Genomic DNA, 23253 nt, shown 5'->3' with positions numbered 1-23253 from the left:
GTTAGAGAAGTGGTTACATCCAAGGTGCAGGCAGATAGATGGGTGACCGCGAGAAGGGGCAGGCAGTCAGTGCAGGAAACCCCTGTGGCTATCCCCCTCTCTAACAAGTATACCGTTTTGGATACTGTTGGGGGAGATGGCCGATCAGGGGAAAACAACAGCAGCAGCCAGAGCAGTGGCACCACGGCTGGCACTGTTGTTCAGCAGGGAGGGACAAAATGCAGAACAGCAATAGTTATAGGGGACTCGATAGTCAGGGGCACAGATAGGCGCTTCTGTGGACCTGAAAGAGACTCCAGGATGGTATGTTGCCTCCCTGGTGCCAGGGTCAAGGATGTCTCTGAACGGACAGGGGGCATTCTGAAGGGGGAGGGTGAACAGCCAGAGGTTGTGGAACACATCGGTACCAACAACATTGGCAGGAAGAGTGATGAGGTCCTGCAGGGGGAGTTTAGGGAGTTAGGTAGAAAGTTAAAAGACAGGACCTCGAGGGTTGTAATCTCGGGATTACTCTCTGAGCCACGTGCCAGTGAGGCTAGAAATAGGAAGATAGTGCAGCTAAACACGTGGCTGAACAGCTGGTGTAGAAGGGAGGGTTTCAGATATCTGGATCATTGGGATCTGTTCAGGGACAGGTGGGACCTGTACAAGAAGGACGGGTTGCATCTAAACTGGAGGGGCACAAATATCCTGGCTGTGAGGTTTGCGAGCGTCACTCGAGAGGGTTTAAACTAGTGTAGCAGGGGGGTGGGAACCAGAGCAGTAGGACAGCAGGTGAAATAAATGAGGGGGAACTAGTAAATAAGTTAGACTACGAGGAAGAGCAGGCAGGGAGATGTTGCGGAGCACAGCGGGACTGGTGGTCTGAAATGCATTTGTTTCAATGCGAGAAGTATAACAGGTAAGGCAGATGAACTCAGAGCTTGGATTAGTACTTGGAACTATGATGTTGTAGCTATTACAGAGACTTGATTGAGGGAAGGGCAGGATTGGCAGCTAAATGTTCCAGGATTTAGAAGCTTCAGGCGGGATAGAGGGGGATGTAAAAGGGGTGGGGGAGTTGCATTACTGGTTAAGGAGAATATCACAGCTGTCATGCGGGAGGACACCTCGGAGGGGTCATGCAGCGAGGCAATATGGGTGGAGCTCAGGAATAGGAAGGGTGCAGTCATGATGTTGGGGGTTTACTACAGGCCTCCCAACAGCCAGCGGGAGGTAGAGGAGCAGATATGTAGACAGATTTTGGAAAGATGTAAAGGTAACAGGGTTGTAGTGGTGGGTGATTTTAAGTTCCCCTATATTGACTGGGACTCACTTAGTGCTAGGGGCTTGGATGGGGCAGAATTTGTAAGGAGCATCCAGTAGGGCTTCTTGAAACAATATGTAGATAGTCCAACTAGGGATGGGGCCGTACTGGACCCGGTATTGGGGAATGAGCCCGGCCAGGTGGTCGAAGTTTCAGTAGGGGAGCATTTCGGGAACAGTGACCATAATTCCATAAGTTTTAAGGTACTTGTGGATAAGGATAAGAGTAGTCCTCGGGTGAAGGTGAGAAATTGGGGGAAGGTTAATTATAACAATATTAGGCAGGAATTGAAGAATTTAGATTGGGGGCGGCTGTTTGAGGGTAAATCAACATCTGACATGTGGGAGTCTTTCAAAAGTCAGTTGATTAGAATCCAGGACCAGCATGTTCCTGTGAGGAAGAAGGATAAGTTTGGCAAGTTTCGGGAACCTTGGATAACGCGGGATATTGTGAGCCTAGTCAAAAGAAAAGAGGAAGCATTCGTAAGGGCTGGAAGGCTAGGAACAGACGATTCCCTTGAGGAATATAAAGACAGTAGGAAGGAACTTAAGCAAGGAGTCAGGAGGGCTAAAATGGGTCATGAAAAGTCATTGACAAACAGGATTAAGGAAAATCACAAGGTTTTTTATACGCATATAAAGAGCAAGAGGGTAGCCAGGGAAAGGATTGGCCCACTCAAGGACAGAGGAGGAAATCTATGTGTGGAGCCAGAGGAAATGGGTGAGGTACTAAATGAGTACTTTGCATCAGTATTCACCAAAGAGAAGGACTTGGTGGATGATGAGACTCGGAAAGGGAGTGTAGATAGTCTCGGTCATGTCGTTATCAAAAAGGAGGAGGTGTTGGGTGTCTTGCAAAGCATTAAGGTAGATATGTCCCCAGGGCCTGTTGGGATCTACCCCAGAATACTGAGGGAGGCAAGGGAAGAAATTTCTGGGGCCTTGACAGAAATCTTGACATCCTCATTGGCTACAGGTGAGGTCCCAGAGGACTGGAGAATAGCCAATGTTGTTCCTTTGTTTAAGAAGAGTAGCAAGGATAATCCAGGAAATTATAGGCTGGTGAGCCTTATGTCAGTGGTGGGGAAATTATTAGAGAGGATTCTTCGGGACAGGATTTACTCCCATTTGGAAACAAATGAACTTATTAGTGAAAGGCAGCATGGTTTTGTGAAGGGGAGGTCGTGTCTCACTAACTTGATTGAGTTTTTTGAGGAAGTGACGAAGATGATTGATGAAGGAAGGGCAGTGGATGTTATCTAAATGGAGTTCAGTAAAGCCTTTGACAAGGTCCCTCATGGCAGACTGGTACAAAAGGTGAAGTCACACGGGATCAGAGGTGAGCTGGCACGATGGATACAGAACTGACTCAGTCATAGAAGACAGAGGGTAGCAGTGGATGGGTGTTTTTCTGAATGGAGGGATGTGACTAGTGGTGTTCCGCAGGGATCAGTGCTGGGACCTTTTCTGTTTGTAGTATATATAAATGATTTGAAGAAAAATGTAGCTGGTCTGATTAGTAAGTTTGCGGATGACACAAAGGTTGGTGGAGTTGCGGATAGTGATGAGGATTGTCAGAGGATACAGCAGGATATTGATCGGTTGGAGACTTGGGCGGTGAAATGGCAGATGGAGTTTAATCCGGACAAATGTGAGATAATGCATTTTGGAAGGTCTAATGCAGGTGGGAAGTATACAGTAAATGGCAGAACCCTTAGGAGTATTGACAGGCAGAGAGATCTGGGCGTACAGCTCACTGAAAGTGGCAACGCAGGTGGATAAGGTAGTCAAGAAGGCATACGGCATGCTTGCCTTCATTGGTCGGGGCATAGAGTATAAAAATTGGCAAGTCATACTGCAGCTGTACAGAACTTTAGTTAGGCCACACTTAGAATATTGTGTGCAATTCTGGTCGCCACACTACCAGAAGGACGTGGAGGCTTTGGAGAGGGTACAGAAGAGGTTTACCTGGATGTTGCCTGGTCTGGAGGGCATTAGCTATGAGGAGAGGTTGGATAAACCCGTATTGTTTTCACTGGAACAACGGAGGTGGAGGGGCGACATGATAGAGGTTTATAAAGTTATGAGCGGCATGGACAGAGTGGATGGTCAGAAGCTTTTTCCTGGGGTGGAAGAGTCAGTTACTAGGGGGCATAGGTTTAAGGTGCGAGGGGCAAAGTTTAGAGGGGATGTGCGAGGCAAGTTCTTTACAGAGAGGGTGGTGAGTGCCTGGAACTTGCTGCCGGGGGAGGTGGTGGAAGTAGGTACGATAGCGACATTTAAGAGGCATCTTGACAAATACATAAATAGGATGGGAATAGAGGGATACGGTCCCCGGAAGTGCAGAAGGTTTTAGTTTAGGCAGGCATCAAGATCGGCGCAGGCTTGGAGGGCCAAATGGCCTGTTCCTGTGCTGTACTGTTCTTTGTTCTTTGTTCTTTGTTCAACATTCTGGAGAGGCTCCTGAGCCAGAGAGGAGGAATTTCACCTTGTTACCTTGCCTGCAGTGCAGTATTAGTGAGCCCACCTGGCTCTGTGAATCAGAGCAAATATTTTTTGAAATTCTGCATTTGCTTCTTTTGGCATTTTTGTAATGCAATCAACCACATAGCCAAAATTGGCATTTGAATTTTAAATACCAGGCACTAATCCATCAAAGTCAGACTTCAGGGATGCCCCCAGCAACCAGCATCGCCTCGGATGCAGATGAGGAAAATACATCTGTTGACATATTCCCCTCAGTTAAATTATTTTGCAATATGTCTTTCCATTTGTGGACAGTATGTCGTGCAGTGATTTCTGACGGTCTGAAAAGGGGTAGCACTCCAATGGATTCAGGGTCTGTCCTAAATTTCAGCCACCTACTCCACTGCTGATGTGTAGAAAACACTTGTCCCGAATCCCAGGAATTTCAGGACCAAGGAGTTTAACAGTCAACAAAGCCAGAAACTTGTACCAAGCCAATCCTAACAAAATGTTGCGTATTTTGTAAAGCTTGCAGAAAGGCATGATTCAAATTTAAACAATGCTGTGTGATTGGTTGAGCTTGTGCCTGACCGACAGTTGTTTTCTGGGAAATTTTGGGAAATTCTGTTAACTCGTTACCAGAATATTAAAGTGTGGTTCATTTGCATCCAAGATGCTGACTGAGAGTCTTGGAGAAGAAACAGATCAGTCTGAAATTCCCAAGAAACAAAGAAAAATCTGTTTCCAGTTCCAAGAAACAATTTATGTACCCACAGTGGAAGAGATTCTTGGAAAAGAAACACAATGATGTAAAAATTATTTGCAGAGTTTTATCTTACTTCTCAGAACTGCAATCTTTTTACTATTTTGTTACCACTAGGGGCTAGGGAGAAGAATGTCTACTGTAAATACATAACTACATAATGCAACTTGTTTATCTATTATGAAATAAATTTGCTTGATATTTTTAATTTAAAATGAGGTCAGGTGCACCTCCCTATCACTTCTAAAAATTGAAGCAGGTGTGTAGGCTAGGTCCCGGAGTTAAAAACTATTACCCGATAGGATTTGCTGAACATTTCCCAGGCATATTACCGAAAACTTACCCAGATTTTCAAGAAAGGATAGATGCTCTCAAAGGTAGAAGAGGTTGAAAATCATCTGTATCAGTAAGAAGATTCAAAAAGACCCATAGATGTAACAGTTCCTTATTTCAGTTAAGTCAGTTAATAGTCCAATAAATAGAGGCATGTCAGGGCATCTCAGTCACATGGAGTGCACATCCTGTTCAATGTGGGAGCTCCAGAACACTTCTTGTGTCCTGGACAACCACATGTGGAGGAAATGTCATCAGCTGGAACAGATTGAGCTCCAGGTTTCAGAACTTGAGCAGGTGCGGGCACCACTGTGGTGCATCCACGAGGTTGAGGGTTTCAGGGAGAGCACAATTCTCGATGTGGTCACCCCACAGCTTAAGGATGTGTAGGCAGAGAGGGAATGGATGTCTACCAGTCAAGTAGGACCAGGCATGTAGTGCAGGAGACCCTGGAGTGCATCTCATTCCCCAACTGGTATTCAGTTCTGAATGCTGGGGAGTGCAGCCAGAGCCATGTCCATGGCACCATGGCTGGCTCAGCTGTATGGGGCAGGGGCAGGGGCGGGGGTGGGGGTTGCTGCAGGAAGATTAGGAAAACAATAGTGATAGGGGATTCTATGGTTCAGGAAGCAGGCAGACATGAATCCAGGATGGTATGCTGTCTTGCTGATGCCAAGGTTAAGGATGTCACTGAGCGGTTCCAGCGTGATCTGAAGGGGAGGGGTGAACAACCAGTAGTCATGGTCCATATCAGTGCCAATGACATAGGTAGAAAAAGGGATGATGTTCTGCTGACAGAATTTAGGGAGCTGTTGAAGAAAATAGCAAGCAGGACCTCAGAGGTAGTAATCTCCAGATTGCACCCGGTGTCACAAGTTAGTGAGTATAGAAATTGAAGGATATAGCAGATGAATGTGTGGCTGGAGAAATGGTGCAAGAGGGAGGGCTTTAGATTCCTGGTACATCAGGACGAGTTCTGGGTGATATGGGACATATACAGGCCGGACGGGTGGTACCTGAACAGAACCGGGACCAATGCCCTTATGGGGTGGTTTGCTGGTGCTATTGGGAGGGTTTAAATGCACTTGGCAAAGGGTTGGGAACCAGGAGATAACATTCGCGAGGATAAACAAGGTGCACAAAGAATTGGAAGAAACAGATTTTTATTCTTTTACAGGATATGAGAGTTGCTGGCAAGGCAAGCATTTATTGCCTATCCATAATTGCCCTTGAGAAGGTGGTGGTGAGCCACCTTCTTCAGTCGCTGCAGTCCATGTTGGGTAGGTACACCCACAGTGCTGTTAGGAAGGACGCCCCAGAATTTTGGCCCAACGACAGTAAAGGAACGGAAATGTAGTTCCAAGTCAGGAAGATGTGTGCCTTGGATGGGAACCTGAAAGTGGTGGTGTTCCCACACATCTGCTGCCCTTGTCCTTCTAGGTAGTAGAGGTCGTGGGTTTGGAAGTTGCTGTCGAAGGAGCCTTGATGAGTTACTGCAGTGCATCTTGTAGATGTTACACACTGCTGCCACTGTGCGTCGGTGGTGAAACGAGAGAATGTTGAAGGTGGTGGATGGGATGCCAATCAAGTGGGCTGCTTTGTCCTGGATAGTGTTGAGCTTCTTGAGTGTTGTTGGAGCTGCGCCATCCAGGAAAGTGGACAGTATTCTATCACACTCCTGACTTGTGCCTTGTAACTGGTGGACAGGCTTTGGGGAGTCAGGAAGTGGGTGACTTGCCACAGAATTCCCAGCCTCTGACCTGCTCATGTAGCCACAGTACTTATATAGCTGGTCCAGTTCAGTTTCTGGTCAATGGTAACCCCCCAGGATGTTGATAATGGGGGATTCAGCATTGGTAATGTCACTGATCATCAAGGGGAGATGATTGGATTCTCTCTTGTTTGAAATGGTCATTGTCTGGTACTTGAGTGGCATGAATGTAACTTGTCACTTATCAGCCCAAGCCTGAATGTGGTGCAAGTCTTGCTGTATCCGGACATGGACTGTTTCAGTATCTGAGGACTCGCGAACGGTGCTGAACATTGAGCAATCATCAGTGAACATCCCCACTTCTGACCTTATGTTGGACAGAAGGTCATTAATGCAGCAGTTGAAGATGGTTGGGCCTAGGACACTATCCTGAGGAACTCCTGCAGTGATGTCCTGAGACTGAGATGATTGATTTTCAACAACCACAACCATCTTCCTTTGCGCTAGGTATGACTCCAACCAGCGGAGAGTTTTTCCCCTGATTCCCATTGACATCAGTTTTGCTAGGGCTCCTTGAAGCCATACTCAGTCAAATGCTGCCTTGATGTCAAGTGCAGTCACTCTCTCCTCACCTCTGGAGTTCAGCTGTTTTGTACATGTTTGGACCAAGGCTGCAATGAGGTCAGGAGCTGAGTGGCCCTGGCGGAACCCAAACTGAGTGTCACTGAGCAGGTTATTGCTGAAAAAGTGGCGTTTGATAGCACTGTCAACGACACCTTGCATCATTTTGCTGATGATCAAGAGTAGACTGATGGGGCAGTAACTGGCCGGATTGGATTTGTCCTGCTTTTTGTGTACAGGACATACCTGGAGAATTTTCTATATTGTCGGGTAGATGCCAGTGTTGTAGCTGTACTGGAACAGCTTGGTTAGGGGCGTGGCCACTTCTGGAACACAAGTCTTCAGTACTCTTGCTGGGCCCATAGCCTTTGCAGTATCCAGTGCCTTCAGCCGTTTTTTGATATCACGTGGAATGAATTGAATTGGCTGAAGACTGGGATCTGTGTTGCGGGGGACCTCAGGAGGAGGCCGAGATGGATCATCAGCTCGGCACTTCTGGCTGAAGATTGTTGCAAATGTTTCAGCCTTATCATTTGCACTGATATACTGGATCCCCCATCATTGAGGATGGAGATATTTGTGGAGCTTCCTCCACCTGTTAGTTGTTTAATTGTCTACCACCATTCATGATTGGATGTGGCAGGATTGCCGAGCTTAGATCTGATCCGTTGGTTGTGGGATTACTTAGCTCAGCCTATCGCATGCTGCTTCTGCTGTTTGGCATGCATGTACTCCGGTGTTGTAGCTTCACCAGGTTGACACCTCATTTTTATGTATGCCTGCTGCTGCTCCTGTCATGCCCTCTTCATTGAACCAGGGTCGATACCCCACCTTGATTGTAATGGTAGAGTAGGGATATGCCGGGCCTGAGATTACAGATTGTGGTTGAATGCAATTCTGCTGCTGCTGATGGCCTACAGCGCCTCATGGATGCCCAGTTTTGAGTTGCTAGATCTGTTTGAAATTTATCCCATTTAGCACAGTGATAGAGCCAAACAACACAATGGAGGGTATCCTCAATGTGAAGACGGGACTTCGTCTCCACAAGCACTCCTACCAGTACTGTCATGGACAGATGCATTTGTGAGGATAAGATCAAGTAGGTTTTTCCCTCTTGTTGGCTCCCTCATCACATGCCACAGATGCAGTCTAGCAGCTACGCCCTTCAGGACTCAGACAGCTCGGTCAATAGTGGTGCTAACGAGACATTGAAGTCCTCCACCCAAAGTACATTCTGTGCTCTTGTCACCCTCAGTGCTTCTTCCAAGTGGTGTTCAACATGGAGGAGTGCTGATTCATCAGCCAATGGGATCTGTGGGTGATAATCAGCAGGAGGTTTGCTTGCCTGGCATTACCACTATGCTTCTGCCTCCCCCTGAGAGCACTGGAGTAAGAAACAGTAAGGTATTAGGTGGAGTCAGAGTAAGAAGTAATGCAATAAGGTCTAAAGTAGGTTTACAGCGCATGTGTGTGAATGCATGGAGTGTGATAAATGAAGCTGGTGAGCAGCAGGTGAAGGTAGCCATGTGAGAGTATGATTTTGTGGCAATAGCAAAGTCCTGGCTCAAAGAATGACAGGACTGGCTAATAAATATTCCTGGATACAGGTGTTCAGGAAAGATAGGGAAGCAAAGAAAGGATGAGGGGTGACAGTGTTGATGAAGGATAATATTATAGTGCTGGAGAGTAAGGATGTCCTAGAGGGGTCAAGAACAGAATCTATTTGGTTAGAACTAAGAAACAATATAGCAACCATTACACTACTGGCTGTATTCTATATGCCTCCAACTAGTGCACAAGATACAGAGAAACAAATTTGCAAGGAAATTACAGAGAGATGTAAGAATTAAAGAGCAGTTATAATGGAGTATTTAATTATCCTAATATAGACGATGATAGTAATAGTGTAAAGGGGAGAAAGGGGGAGAGTTTCTAAGGTGTGTTCAAGAGAATTTTCTACATCAGTATGTGTCCACTCCAATAAGAAAAGAGGCATTGCTGGATCTCGTTCTGGGAAATGAGGTCAGGCAAGTGGATCAAGTGTCACAAGGGGAACATTTAGGGGAATGTGATCATAGTATCATAAGGTTTAGGTTAGCTATAGAAAAGGGCAAAGAGCAATGCAGAGTAAAAATAATTAATTGGGGGAGCACCAATTTCAATGGGGTAAGAATGGATCTGTGCTGGGGAAATTGGAATCAAAAATTGGAAGGCAAAACTGTAACTGAACAAAGGGCTGCCTTTAAAGAGAAGATAGTTTGGGTACAATCGAGATACAAGCAAAGCCTAGAGCTTCTTAGATGACGAAAGAGATAGAGAGTAAGATGAATCAGAAAAAAGGGACATATGACAGATGTCTGAATGATAATACAAGTGAGAACCAGGCTGAAATAATAAGTTCAGAGGGGAAGTGAAAAAAAAATAAGAGAACCAGAGAGTATGAGAAGCGACTGGCAAAGAGGGAATCCAAAAGTCTTCTAGAGGGATATAAGTAGCAAAAGGATGGTAAAAGGACGAGCAAGGTCAATTAGGGACAAAAAAAGAAATGTATGCCTGGAGGCAGAGGGCATGGCTTTGGTACGAAATAATTACTTTGTGTCTGTTTTTACTAAGGAAGAAGATGCTGCCGAAGTCACAGTGAAAGAGGAAGTAGTTGAGACACTGGATGGGCTAAAAATTGATGAAGAGGAGATATTAGAAAGACAACCTATATTTGAAGGATTGGGTGGGATGCATCTGAGAATACTGAAGTAAGGGTGCAAATTGTAGTGGTACTGGCCATAATCTTCCAATCCTCCTTACATACAGGGATAGCACTGTGGGTGTACCTCTACCCCAAGGACTGCAGCGGCTCAAAAAGACAGCACACCACTACCTTCTCAAGGGCAATTAGGGATGGGCAATAAATGCTGACTGAGCCAGCGATGCCCACATCCCATGAATAAATATAAAAAGAATGTGCCAGGGCACTGGAGAATTGCAAATGTTACACCCTTGTTCCACAAGGGTGTAAGGATAAGCCCAGCAGTCACAGCCAACCTCAGTGCTGGGAACGGTTTCAGAAATCATAATCTTGGACAAAATTAACAGTCACTTGTGCAAATGTTGATTAATTAAGGGAAGCCCGTTTTGTTAAGTTCAAATCATGTTTAACTGACTGAGTTTTTTGATGAAGTAATAGGGAGGGTTGATGTGGTGTACATGGATTTCCAAAAAGTGTTTGATCAAGTGCCACATAACAGGCTTGTTAGCAATGTTGAAGCACAAAGAATAAAGGTGACTGTGGCAGCAAGGATACAAAGTTGGTTGAGTGACAGGAAACAGAGAGTGGTGGTGAACGGTTGTTTTTTCGGACTGGAGGTAGGTATATAGTGGGGTTCCCCAGGATTCAGAATTAGGATCACTGTTTTGCTTTATCTATAATACTGACCTAGACCTGGATGTGCAGGGCACAATTTCAAGATTTAGAAGTATTATGAACTGTGAGGAGGATAGTGATAGACTTCAAGAGGACATAGACAGACTAGTGGATTGGGGGGACACGTCGCAGATGGAATGTAATGCAGAGAAGTGGGAAGTAATATATTTTGGTAGGAAGAAAGAGAAAAAGCAACATAAAATAAATGATACAATTCTAAAGAGGTTGCAGGAGTGGAGGGCCTTGGGGTATATGTGCACTAATCGTTGAAGATAGCAGGGCAGGTTGAGAAAGCAGTTAATAAGGCATACGGGATCCTGGACTTTACAAATAGAGGCATTGAGTACAAAAGCAAGGAGGTTATGGTGAACCTTTATAAATCACTGGTTCAGCCTCAACTGGAATATTGGGCTGGATTTTGTGCAGGAGGTGGGGCTCCCAGTGTCGGGTCTAAAAGACAGGGGGATCCCCGCCTCTGCATTTTTTTGGCCCCCGGGAACGGTCCTGTGGTCTTTTGGGGTCAATGTTTTAGCAGATGGAATCCCCATCCCTTTGAAGACTTTATACAGACGGGGACCCTGTCCCGATGAGCTTCCGGCCAATCAGAGGGTCAGCAGCTCAGCACCATCAGCAGCGCCACTGGGGGTGGTGGCCACTGCCAGTACTGCAGAGGTCTTGGACCAGGCCCACCGGTGGAACCCAGCACCAGAGGTAGGTGAGGTGGGTTCAACGGGGTCAGTCTGGAAGGCCCCGATGTGGGGGGTGGGGTGCTGGGGTGATCATTTGATCCAGGGGAGAGGGGCTCCCAGTAAGTACTGTTGTTCCCACAAATTGCTCATGAAGGAGGGACCCCGCCCCCAAGCCTGCAGGGAGGGCACCACATTTTGCAAGGCGTCCTTCCTGCATGGTGGAGGCCCCCCCACCCCCGCTGCTGGTAAGATCCCTGAAGCGGTGGGAAGAGGCCCTTAATTGGCCATTGATAGGCCACTTAAGGCTCTCAATTGACTTCTGGGCAGGAAGGTTGTCATTGGCCTATCCCACCTCCAGGAAGATTGGAGCCAGGAGTCCTGGTAATGGATTCCATGGTGGGCAGTTCCACTCTGATTCTCTGCCATGCCACCGCCACGAAACCCGCCTGCCAGACGAGCACAAGATCTGGCCCTTTATGTCCAATTCTGGTCACCACACATTAGGAAACATGTGAAGGCATTCGAGAGTGTGCAACAAAGATTTAAAGGAATGGTTCCGTGAATGAGAGACTTCAGTTACGAGGATAGATTGGCGAAGTTGCGCTGATCTCTGAAGAAGAGAAGCTTGAGAGGAGATTTGATAGGGGTGTTCAAAATCATGAGGGGGTCCAGATAGCATAGGTAGGGAGAAACTATTCCCACTGGCAGAAGTGTTGAAAACCAGAGGAAGCCTATATAAGGTGATTGTCAAAAGAATCAATGACTGCTTGAGGAAAAATGTTTTTACGCAGTGGGTGGTTAGGATCTGGAATGCACTGCCTGAGAGTGTGGTGGAGACAAATTCAATTGTAGCTTTCAAAAGGGAATTGGATAATTATCTGAAGAGAAAAAAAATGTCTGGGGTACGGGGAAAATGGCAGGGGAGTGGGAGTAGGTGAGTAGCTCTTACAGAGAGCTGGCACAGACATGACGGGCTGAATGGTCTCCTTCTATGCTGTAACCATTCTATGATTCTATGAAATATCACTTCTGATGTGAATAATAATCAGAGCAACATGAGTTTCTTATAAAGGTTAGATTTCTAAAGCTTGCAAATGAACAGTTATTGTTGCTGAATTGTAACATATTTGCAGCATATACAGTCTAAGGACTGCCAATCTTCAAAACAATCATCTTCCTCCATTACTGTAATAAGGAAGAAATAAAATCTTTCACTTAGGAAGAAAAATCAAACTATCAGTTCAAGTAGTAATGTCCCCATGTAAATATGTGCTAAGGCTATATTTTGTTTCTGAGTTTGAAAAACCACATTCAAGCAATGCAACAATGTGAACAGGTTTGCCTGACTTCTTTTCATGGAGACGGTGCAACTATCACAATGAACATGTACTCATATTCATTAATGGGTATTTTCTTTCTTGAATGATGCAATAAAATGGTTATATTAATGGTTGTTTATTATTAGTCACCTGAAAACAATGCAAGTGTCACCGAACTGAAATGGTCATTTCAGACAAGGCCTTGATTCTAAGCAAAAACATTTATAAATCTCTTGCTGTACTCAATAAAAAGACTTTTTTAAAGAAATTTGAATCAAAAGTTATTTGCTCTGTTGCATTATACATAGCATTCAAATGCACTGCTCACCGTCTTCAGAACTATTTTAATATGCAATTAATAAATCATTGTTTGTGAACAGGGAATCATTTAGACATTGCAAGCTCTAATGATCTCAAATTAGTATGAACCTGAGCACAAAACTATATAAAGACTGATCCACCTGACTATATGTATAGCACAAACCTAACAATCAGTTCCTGAATGCACACTGCCAAAGATTATAGGTCACATCGGATGAATAACTGCATTACTATTCCAGACTAAACAAGTTTTATATTTCTTGGCTTGACAAATCAACCTGCTCGGAATTTTAGGGCAATGTCACTGGTTGAAGTACCCCTACAAGAGCTGGGAAACCAAGGTTTCAAGACCTTGAGCCTTGCCTCAATTTTTCATGTTTAATTTTAGAATAGTCTTTAACAAACCAAAATCATGTTTTTAATCTGTATTGGGAGAATGGGTGAGAAATTAAAAATGTAAATTTTCATACCTAATCTCAAAACACGTCCAACCCACTCCCTTTCAGTTTTAATGGAAGTGGGCGGGAGTGGGCAACCAACCTGCTTCAGGAGGCAGGTGAAAAGTTTTAAGGAGGTTGCTTGCCTCCATTTTAACAACATTTTTACTTTTTGTTTCATCTTGTTTCTGGTTCCCAGATGTTGGAAAGAATCACACTTTAAACTTGGAAAAGGCTGGAGTCAGTCTTGTTTATTTCAGCACCATGCAACACCAAGGCTGTAGAACCTGATTCCACTAGTTCTTGTGTTACATATAACATGACTCTCCAGTGCAGCCGTGAATGTGGCCCCCTACTGGAACACTTACACATAACAACTAGTTCCTAGCTAATTAGTTCCTAACACTTTACAGATAGTATGACAATATTTACAAATATAACACCTTTAATTCATGGAGGCTGGGATTCCTGGGACTTGAGAAATCCAGCTGGTAATAGGAGGTGAGAAGGACCGAATCCATGAGGTAAATGCCTTTTTTGCTCTGATTGTAGGACAGGAGGAGGAGTTCTTCCTGTTGTTTTATCTCTTTCTGGATTAATACAAATGAAGCTAAAAGGCAGGCATAGAGGTTGAACATAGAGCTTTAATGGAGACTTCTTGTTGCTTCAGCTTACATGTGCTAACTGTGCAAGAGAGCTGAATCACGTGATATTGCATCACTTCCTGTGATGAAATACAAATTAGGATAAACATATATTTAAATGATTATATTTAACATACCAACAAATAAACTGTCACAGCATCCCCTTCCCTTAAATGACAATCCCATATAGTATAACATTAATATGTATATGGATAAGCAACCCTTATGAGCCATAAGAAATTTGACAACTATGACATTATTTATATAAAACATTCAACTGTAAAAATCATTTGGAACACTCCTCTTCAAGCTGTTGTCTGCATTTGGAACTGTACTGGCTGCTGGCTGACTCACCAGACATTGTGACAATGACATGTGGGTGTGTTCTCAAACTGTCCATCCTCTTCTCCTGAAGATTGTACTTGGGAGGATTGTCCTCAGTCGTTGGTGTGTTGCTTGTTATCTCTTCATCTGCAAAACGTACGCGGGTATGCACAGGCGATGCTTCTTGGTCGCCTCATGCATGACTAACAGAGAGTCCTCCTTCGCTCCAGGGAAAACAGACCCAGCCTATCCAATCTCTCTTTATAACTCAAGCCCGACAAACCAGGCAACATGTGAATCTTTTCTGCACCCTGTCTAGCTTAATCACATCTTTCCTGTAGTGCGGCGACCAGAACTGCACACAGTACTCCAAATGCAGCCAAACCAATGTTATGTACAACTGTAACATGACGTCCCAACTCTTGTACTCAATGCCTCGGCTGATGAAGGCAAGCATGCCATACGCTTTCTTCACCAGCCTGTTTACCTGTGTTGCCACTTTCAGGGAGGTATGTACTTGCACCCCAAGGTCTCTCTGCTCAAGAACACTCCCAGGGCCCTGCCATTCACTGTATATGTCCTGCCCTGGTTTAACTTCCCAAAATGCATCACTTCACACTTGTCTGCGTTAAATTCCATTTGCCAATCCCTTGCCCACTTTCCCAGGTGATCTATATCCTGTTGTAACCTTAGACAACCTTCTTCACTGTCCACTATACCACCAATTTTGGAGTCATCTGCAAACTTACTAATCATGCCCCTTACATTCACATCCAAGTCATTAATATATATGACAACAGAGGGCCCAGCACTGATCCCTGCAGTACACTACTGGTCACCGGCCTCCAATCTGAAAAACAACCCTCCACTATCACCCTCTGCTTCATCACCAAGCCAATTTTGGATCCAATTTGCGAGCTCACCCTGGATCCCATGTGTTCGAACCTTCTGGACCAGCCTACCACGTGGGAACTTGTCAAAGGCCTTGCTAAAGTCCATGTAGACAACGTCCATCGCCCTGCCCTTGTCAATCCTCTTGGTCACCTCCTCGAAAAACTCAATCAAATTCGTGAGACATGATTTCCCACGCACAAAGCCATGCTGACTATCCCTAATCAGACCATGCCTTTCCAGATACATATAAATCCTGTCTCTCAGAATCCCTTCCAATAACTTTCCCACCACTGATGTAAGGCTTACTGGCCTGTAGTTCCCTGGCTTATCCCTGCTGCCCTTCTTAAATAAAGGCACAACATTAGCTATCTTCCAGTCTTCCGGTACCTCACACGTGGCTAACTATGACACAAAAATCTCTACCAGGGCCCCAGCAATCTCCTCCCTTTTCTCGAATGTGCACACTGCATTGTCGCAGCGGGTCAAATGATCATGTTGCACCTTCTTTAAGGTGTAGGTCTGCATGTCCATGGAAATTCCCAACTGTGCCAAACTGGTCTGGGTAGAATCTCTGGAGGTTAGATCCAATGAGTGTGAACATGTCTTGACTGCTATAGTCTTCTTACTGAGTCAGCTCATGGATGGTAACCATGTTAAGTTTGTTGCACACTGGCATCCCTGCCACTGCTGGTCCTCATACATCCACTATGCAGAATATCTGAATAAACCATGTTGACTCTTTGTACCTGCATTCCAAGTTCAGGGAACAATACCCCTGGTTATTTCCTGGACTTTATTGTCAAGCCTTTGTATGGCTGCTGGCCAGCCTGACAGACAGCCATCCTGGATTGTCAGGTGAGAAGCCTGTTGAAAAAGCTTAAAAGACATCCTGCCGCTAAATTCAGCAGGAGATGTGGAACGCCCTTGCATCCAGGTTTCCCATCTGAAGATTCTCCCCCCACCATCCAGAGTCTTCCCAGCTCTGAGTAAATAGTGGGGCCACAGTGACTGTTACAATGTAAACAAACACAACAGCCAATTTGTGCAAAACAAGATCCCACAGACAGCAATGAGGCAAATGACCACATGATCTGATATAGGCATGTTGGTTGAAACATATTTTGGCTAGAACATTGTGAGAACTCATTTGCTTTTCTTTAAATAGTGCCATGGGATCTTTTAGGTCCACCTGAGAGAGCAGACAGGGCCATAGTTTAATGTCTCATCTGAAGGATAGCATCTCTGACTCTCCCACAATGTTACACTGACGTGTTAGCCTGGATCATGTGCTCATGTTCTGGAAAGAAGCTTGAACCCATAACCTTCTGAGTCAGAAGTGAGGGTGCTGCTATTCAGCCAAGGCTGACCCCATAACTGCTAACTCCTGGTCATCGAACTGCATGCTGAGAATTTTTTCAGGGCAGTGTTATGGAGTATGCAGTATGTAATTCTGGAAATCTTGAGAGGACAGGATTGAATTGTAAAGCTACCCTGAGGAGTCACGTGGCATCAAAAGGGCGGCACAGTGGCGCAGTGGTTAGCACCGCAGCCTCACAGCTCCAGCGACCCGGGTTCAGTTCTGGGTACTGCCTGTGCGGAGTTTGCAAGTTCTCCCTGTGTCTGCGTGGGTTTCCGCCGGGTGCTCCGGTTTCCTCCCACCTCCAAAAGACTTGCAGATTGATAGGTAAATTGGCCATTGTAAATTGCCCCTAGTTGTAGGTAGGTGGTAGGAAAATGGTGGGAATGTGGTAGAGAATATGGGATTAATGTAGGATTATTATAAATGGGTGGTTGTTGGTCGGCACAGACTCGGTGGGCCGAAGGACCTGTTTCAGTGCTGTAAGTCTAAAAAAAAAAATTCCTGAAGGGTGCTTTCCTGACACAGGAGCAGTGGCGGGGAACTCCTGTCCGGCTTTGCCTGAAGTCATTTATCCCATCTGAAGGATGGAGTAAATTGCAGGGCCAGGGTGAAGGTATTACATCTGCAAGGCAAGAGTTGCCTGCGATCTATCAGAGATGTAAAGGGAGGATTCCCAGATGCACCCTTTTCTCTTTTGGGTGAGATGAAGAACCTCGCACGGCCGACCTACAATGCACACTGATATATAAAGGAGCAGTGTAAACGTGCTTGAATTCCAATTTAACTGGTTTTTGTCCCAAATGCCCAACTCATTCCCTCAAACTTTCTGTCCTTACCAATCTCAGGAATTTCAGGGACATTGAATGGTGATTAGGAACAAGAAACATAACTGCTTTTTACCCTCTTTAGCTCAGGGACACAAGAGCCAAATGTAGCATCTCAACTGTTTCTCTGGCTGAATTCAGCTCCCTCAGCACATATGGCAAGTAAACTTTGCACCTTCTGGCCTGAGTGACTGAATCCAGTGCCAGCTTTTATCCACTAGGGCATTAGAGGAGTCTCCTCCTAGAAAATCAATGCAGCTTCAAGTTATGACTTGCCTCAAATCCCATAATATCTTGAAATTATTGCCTTTACAGTTGTTAAATGCACAGGGATTATTTATTTTATAATAGGCTCTATTTTCTACAGTCTACACATGTCAAGCTAAAAGTTTTACAATCCCAGAGATTATGCTTTGAGCCATTTTAAAAGTTTGGAATATCATATGCCACTTTTCCAATATTCCGTGTCAACATCACCACTTACCTCAACCTTCAGTCTTTGTCACTCATGAGTTGTTAACTTTGCCCAACTATCCGATAGAAATGTTATCCTTTTATTATCCTTTGTATCTCTGTTACCATCATAGATTTTTTTCCTCCTCATGTCTCAAGGCCTCTGCTACTTTTACTCAATCTTGAATTTCATTTCTAATCATTTACTGTTCAAGGCTTTTCCTTTCCATTCCCAATCCAGCTTAATCATGTAATGCATGACTTAGTTTCATGGCATCACACTTAAGATGCCTAACTTTGTAGAGGTGGAAAACAGGCGATTTAGATCTGACGATTTAGATCCAACCCAATTTTACATTCCATTGGGTAAATATTGCAGTACAATTTAGCTTCCATCTCTGGGCGGTAAAATGGAGGTAGTAGATTTACTGCCTGCTATACACTCTGCCCAAGTTTCATTTCTGCTGAAGTTAATCGCGATTGTCAATTTAAGGCCTGGCAATGAAAATTCGAACCTACCTGCAAGCAAAGGAAATCGAGTGGAATGTGTACTGAGCAGCCGATTCACTATCACCAGTTTTCCGTCCGTGCCACGATCCAGTTCTATTAAACTTTTCACATGTTCCCTGCTACCTTTGCATCACTTGCTCTTATTCAACCATCATCTACACACAAAATGTGGTTATCCTACATGTTGGCATTGCTGTTGGAAGATTTGTGAGGCATTCTCAAGCACTAATCACAGTTTGAGTATATTTTAATCATTCTACCAAGCAGTTGAGAATCTTCCACTTGAATATATCTTGTTTATTGACATATGTTTCACCCCAATACATCTAACTGATATAGAAATTAATCGATGAAATTGCCATAACAGCAACAAACACAATCGTATATTATATACAGCAATCCAAGGATGAAATTGGTACAGCAATATAAACAAAACAGCATATTGTCTGTAGTAATAATGGATGAAGACTTCTAAAGATTACTGATGTTTACCTCACTCCCTCTTGGAGTCCATAAGAAATGGTTAAAAGAGAGAACTTTAATTATTTCCTTACCTATTGATTCTCAAAATATTAACAGTAGAAAACTGACTGAACAGAATGATTTTTCACCTCTGATCTCACACAATGGGCTGGATTTTATAGAGCCCTTGACGTCGGGATCCTTGGTGGGTTGCGGGGGGGGCTGCTGTGGCATGAAGATTGCCTCGGATGAGGCCTGCCATGGACCTCGATGCTGACAGGGCCAGGCCCAATCCTCCCAGTGGCGAGGCCTTGTAGCAGCCCCTCCACCATGGACGGGTCCGCCATTTAATTATTTAAATAAATTAACTTACCTGAATTATTGAGAGTTCCATTACCTCCTGAAGTCTCGTCGCAATCTTCACCCCGGCGGCTGGCACTGCCACGCCTTCGGATCCCTGTCCGGGAAAATGAGGCACAACACTGGTGGGGAGGGATGAGGAGGTAAGTTTCTCAGTGTGGGGTGTGGGGGGGAACAGAGTCAAATGACCGTCATGGGTGTAGGGGATGGTGGGAGGGTTATAGTTTAAAGTTTGTGGGGGGGGGGGGGGGGTGGGGGGGGGGGGGGGGAAGGTCAGGTTGTGAAGGTAAGCGTTTTTGGGGGGAAAAGGGCAAATAATTAATTTAATTGATATTGGGGGCGTGGGAGAGGGCAAAATAAATGTATTTATTTATTTTAATTCTATGTCACTTTAAATATTTAAATGTCCCAGTAGTGCTGACAGCCCTTTAAAAATGGTGTCAGCGCCTGCGCCATTGCCAGGGACAGACAGCCCGTTCCCTCGACATGATGTGGGGTGGGGGGGTTGCAGTTCGCCCTGGCTATTTAAATGAACCACCGCTCTTGGAATCGCGGTGGCTCTTTTCTTTCGCCCACCACCAATATCAATGGCAGACTTTTAAAATTCAGCACAATGTTACACATAGTGAGCTTGATCTGACCCTTGGAGACGGGTTGGAAAGCAAGGGGGCACACAAAAAGGTGTGGGGTGGCATTGGGCGGCGTGAACGACATTGTCCTGCCCTCATGGCATTTTGTCTGCGGTGGGCACCATGGCAGACGGGAAGTTGGCTGGGATGCAATTATGCCATTTAAATGACCCTAAGGGCCATCTAAGGGTTGCCTCCTGCCTCCGCTGGCATTTAGCCAATGTTGGAGGGGCCCGCCACCATGTGTAGACACCACCAGGTGAGACCTGGCAGCCTCCTACTGAGCTTTGTTTGGGGGGGGGGGGGTGCGGTGTGGAGTGGTCCCTCCTCTGGAGCAGTGCAAGGCCCCTGGAGGGCTCCCAAGGCAGGGATCGCCACCCCTGCTGTAAGATCCCTCTGCCCTCACAAAGCACACCCTACTCCATCACCAGAGCCTACCTGACTGGCCCTGGCAACACCAACCCCTGGTCCTGGGCTCTCCTCCATCAGTGCTGTAATGGGCCTCCTGCAATACTGACAGTGGCCACCACACACAGTGGCGCCGTTGGTACTGCTGAGCTGAGAGCCCTCCAATTGGCCGGCAGCCCTAGGGGGTGGGAATCTTGTCCCTTAAAGGGATGGCATCCCCAAAGGCGGGCAGTTAATTGCCTGCTTGCTATTGAATTCGGTCAGGGGTTCGATCGATTGCCAAAGTGGGGTCCACCTCCGCATTCCAGCCCATTACCAGGACCCCATTGTCGATATAAAATTCAGTTGGAGATCTTCGTCTCTCTCTAACCTGCCTGTGTCATTTTCATGTGGCTGTTTTTTTTGGTGAGAGTCTGAGGTCTTCAAGTAGACTTTAATTTGCACATTAGAGACAAAAAAGATAAATCAACAGCCAACGTTATCATGTTGCAAAATTTGCAATGTTCTGTATTTTGTATTTGGATTGAAATCTTATTTTGAACATTAGAGGTTAAGACCAAAAGGACAGTTGAAATTCTTACAGAATATATTTCAAGTCATTTGTGGGGAAAAGATAATACAGTACCAAATCATGGTGTGAAAGAGAGCTGATCATGACCGGCTACTGAAAATTAATGTGAGAAGCCCTATTAAAACGCCACCGACTCACATTACAGGGTAGTATAATGGGGATAAGTATGGTAAACATCTTAAAATGGGATTCTTCATTTACGTAAGATTTTTTAATGGAATGTGTTATACATGTATTGATTTTAACATATATTTGGGAGTATTTTTTCAAAGATTCAACACTATACACAACAGTGTTGTTACATTTCATGTCCTGTATTCTCTAAATATCACCTTCCTGGGTGTAAAGATTATGCTGAAGATTAACTAAGTTAATTTGAGTGGCTTCGACAATGCAGCCCCTGTTCTTGAGATGCCCTTCTTCCAATACCAAGGTATTAGATTCTTGCACACCATGGGCTGACTTTTGTGCAGCTATTTAAGGCGGGTTCAGTGGTGTGGGTGGAAGGGAAATTGCTGCGGAACAGGCTGTCCCAAAACCCGGCGTCATTCCGTAGTATCCCGATTTCGTCAGAGGTGGAAAAGTACCATAGTGGTATTGATGCCTTGACATGTCGGGAACCCAAATTAAACTGGTGAAATGCTGTTTAACATGAATTTAAATGTAATTATTTCCATTTTAATGTCCAGACCATGATTTTGTGGATGCCGTGTGGCTCTCACATGCCTTCAGCTTTGCGACTGTTAAAAGATTGTGACACCAAGGCGAGAGGCCTTGGTGCCATGACAGGAAGATATCCTGACCATTGCAGCATAGAGGAAGTGGGGGCTCTGCAGCAATTGTTGCTCTGCTGATGTAGGGTCTGCAAGGGAGCTGTGTATATCTGGTGGCTCTGCAAGGGAGTTATGTGTATTTGGGAGCTCTGAAAAGGGGGTTGTGTGTATTTGGGGCTTGGAAAGGGGTCTCTGTGTGTTATATATATGTATATATTGTGATATTATCTGTAAAGTGTTAGGAACGAATTAGCTAGGAACTAGTTGTTATGTGTAAGTGCTCCAGTCGGGGGCCATATTCACAGCTGCACTGGGGAGTCATGTTATATGTAACACAAGAACCAGTTCAACCTGTTTCCACAGCACAAAGCATAGTGCTTTAATAAACAAAGACTGACTCCAGCCTTTTCCAAGTTTTATAGTGTGATTCTTTTCAACATCTGGGAACCAGAAACAACCAAAAGATGAAACATGGTGGCAGCGAGTGTCTGTGAGTAAACCTACAACATTTTTAAAAGCATCAGATTGAGCAAAGTGACCCAAAGTAGTGCCAGAGAGAGAGACAGTAAAACTGAGTGACTCATGCGAAAACTCTAAAAAATAAAGATCAAAATGTCAGCCAGGACGGGAATGAATGCACTGCTACAGCCCATCATGAATTGGGGAGCTGATGATGTCATCGAGGCATTTGAGAAGTTTAAACAAAAGTGCAATTTGGCATTCAATAGTTTCCTAAAAGGCACTAGTGAAGAGGAGAGGGTCAGCTATATCCTTCTGTGGGCTGGAGATAAAGGATTAACTTTATTTAACAGATCATATTGAATGAAGGAGCAGGTTTGAGGGGCTGAATTGCCTATTCCTGCTCTTAGTTCTTATGTTCTTATCTTCTTACGTTCCAGCCAAAATCAAATAATCGGATATACCGATATGAATTTCAAGGCCTCAGACAGGAGCTAGGTGAGCCTATTGACAATTTTGTAGCAAGATTGAAAAATGCAACCAGAAAATGTAAATTTAAGGACTCGGATGAACAGCTGATAGATCAGCTCATTTGGGATTCTGCACATCCTGAAGTACAGAAAGCTTCAATCGGACAGGACAAGCTCACAAAATCGCAGGCTGCAGACACTGCCAGAGCACATGAAGCCAGGAGCAGACAGATGAAGACTCTGACCTCCCAAATGGTTAGCCTTCAGTTAAGCCAAGAGACAGGCAGCAGGGACGATACAGTGAAACAACAACTAAACAATATACACCAAACAGAGTGAAACGACAAACTGTACACGTACAGGATCCAATCATGTCATGAAAACTTGGAGCCCAGCAAAAGTTGTCAATGAAGCTGAGACTCCAAGGTCATATATCATTGAGTCCGAAATTGGTAACCAAATGAGAAGGAACAGAATTCAGATTTGACCTACACCTGAGCTGGAACAACAGAAAAGACTATCAACAACACCAGAAGCATCACTATCCAGCGAGACAACATTAACAACATTATCAGAAAGTGACACAACATCGCCTGAACATCGTGCCAACTCACCACTGAGAGCAACAAATGCCAAATCTACAAGATGGAAGCACAATATCTTACCATCCAAGCGATACTGTGAATAATATTAAAAACAAAAAAAAGAATAGACGCTATAAAAGACTCT

Source organism: Heterodontus francisci, chromosome 2 (assembly GCF_036365525.1).
Source record: "Heterodontus francisci isolate sHetFra1 chromosome 2, sHetFra1.hap1, whole genome shotgun sequence".
Taxonomy (NCBI): domain Eukaryota; kingdom Metazoa; phylum Chordata; class Chondrichthyes; order Heterodontiformes; family Heterodontidae; genus Heterodontus; species Heterodontus francisci.
This window is presented reverse-complemented; position numbering follows the sequence as displayed.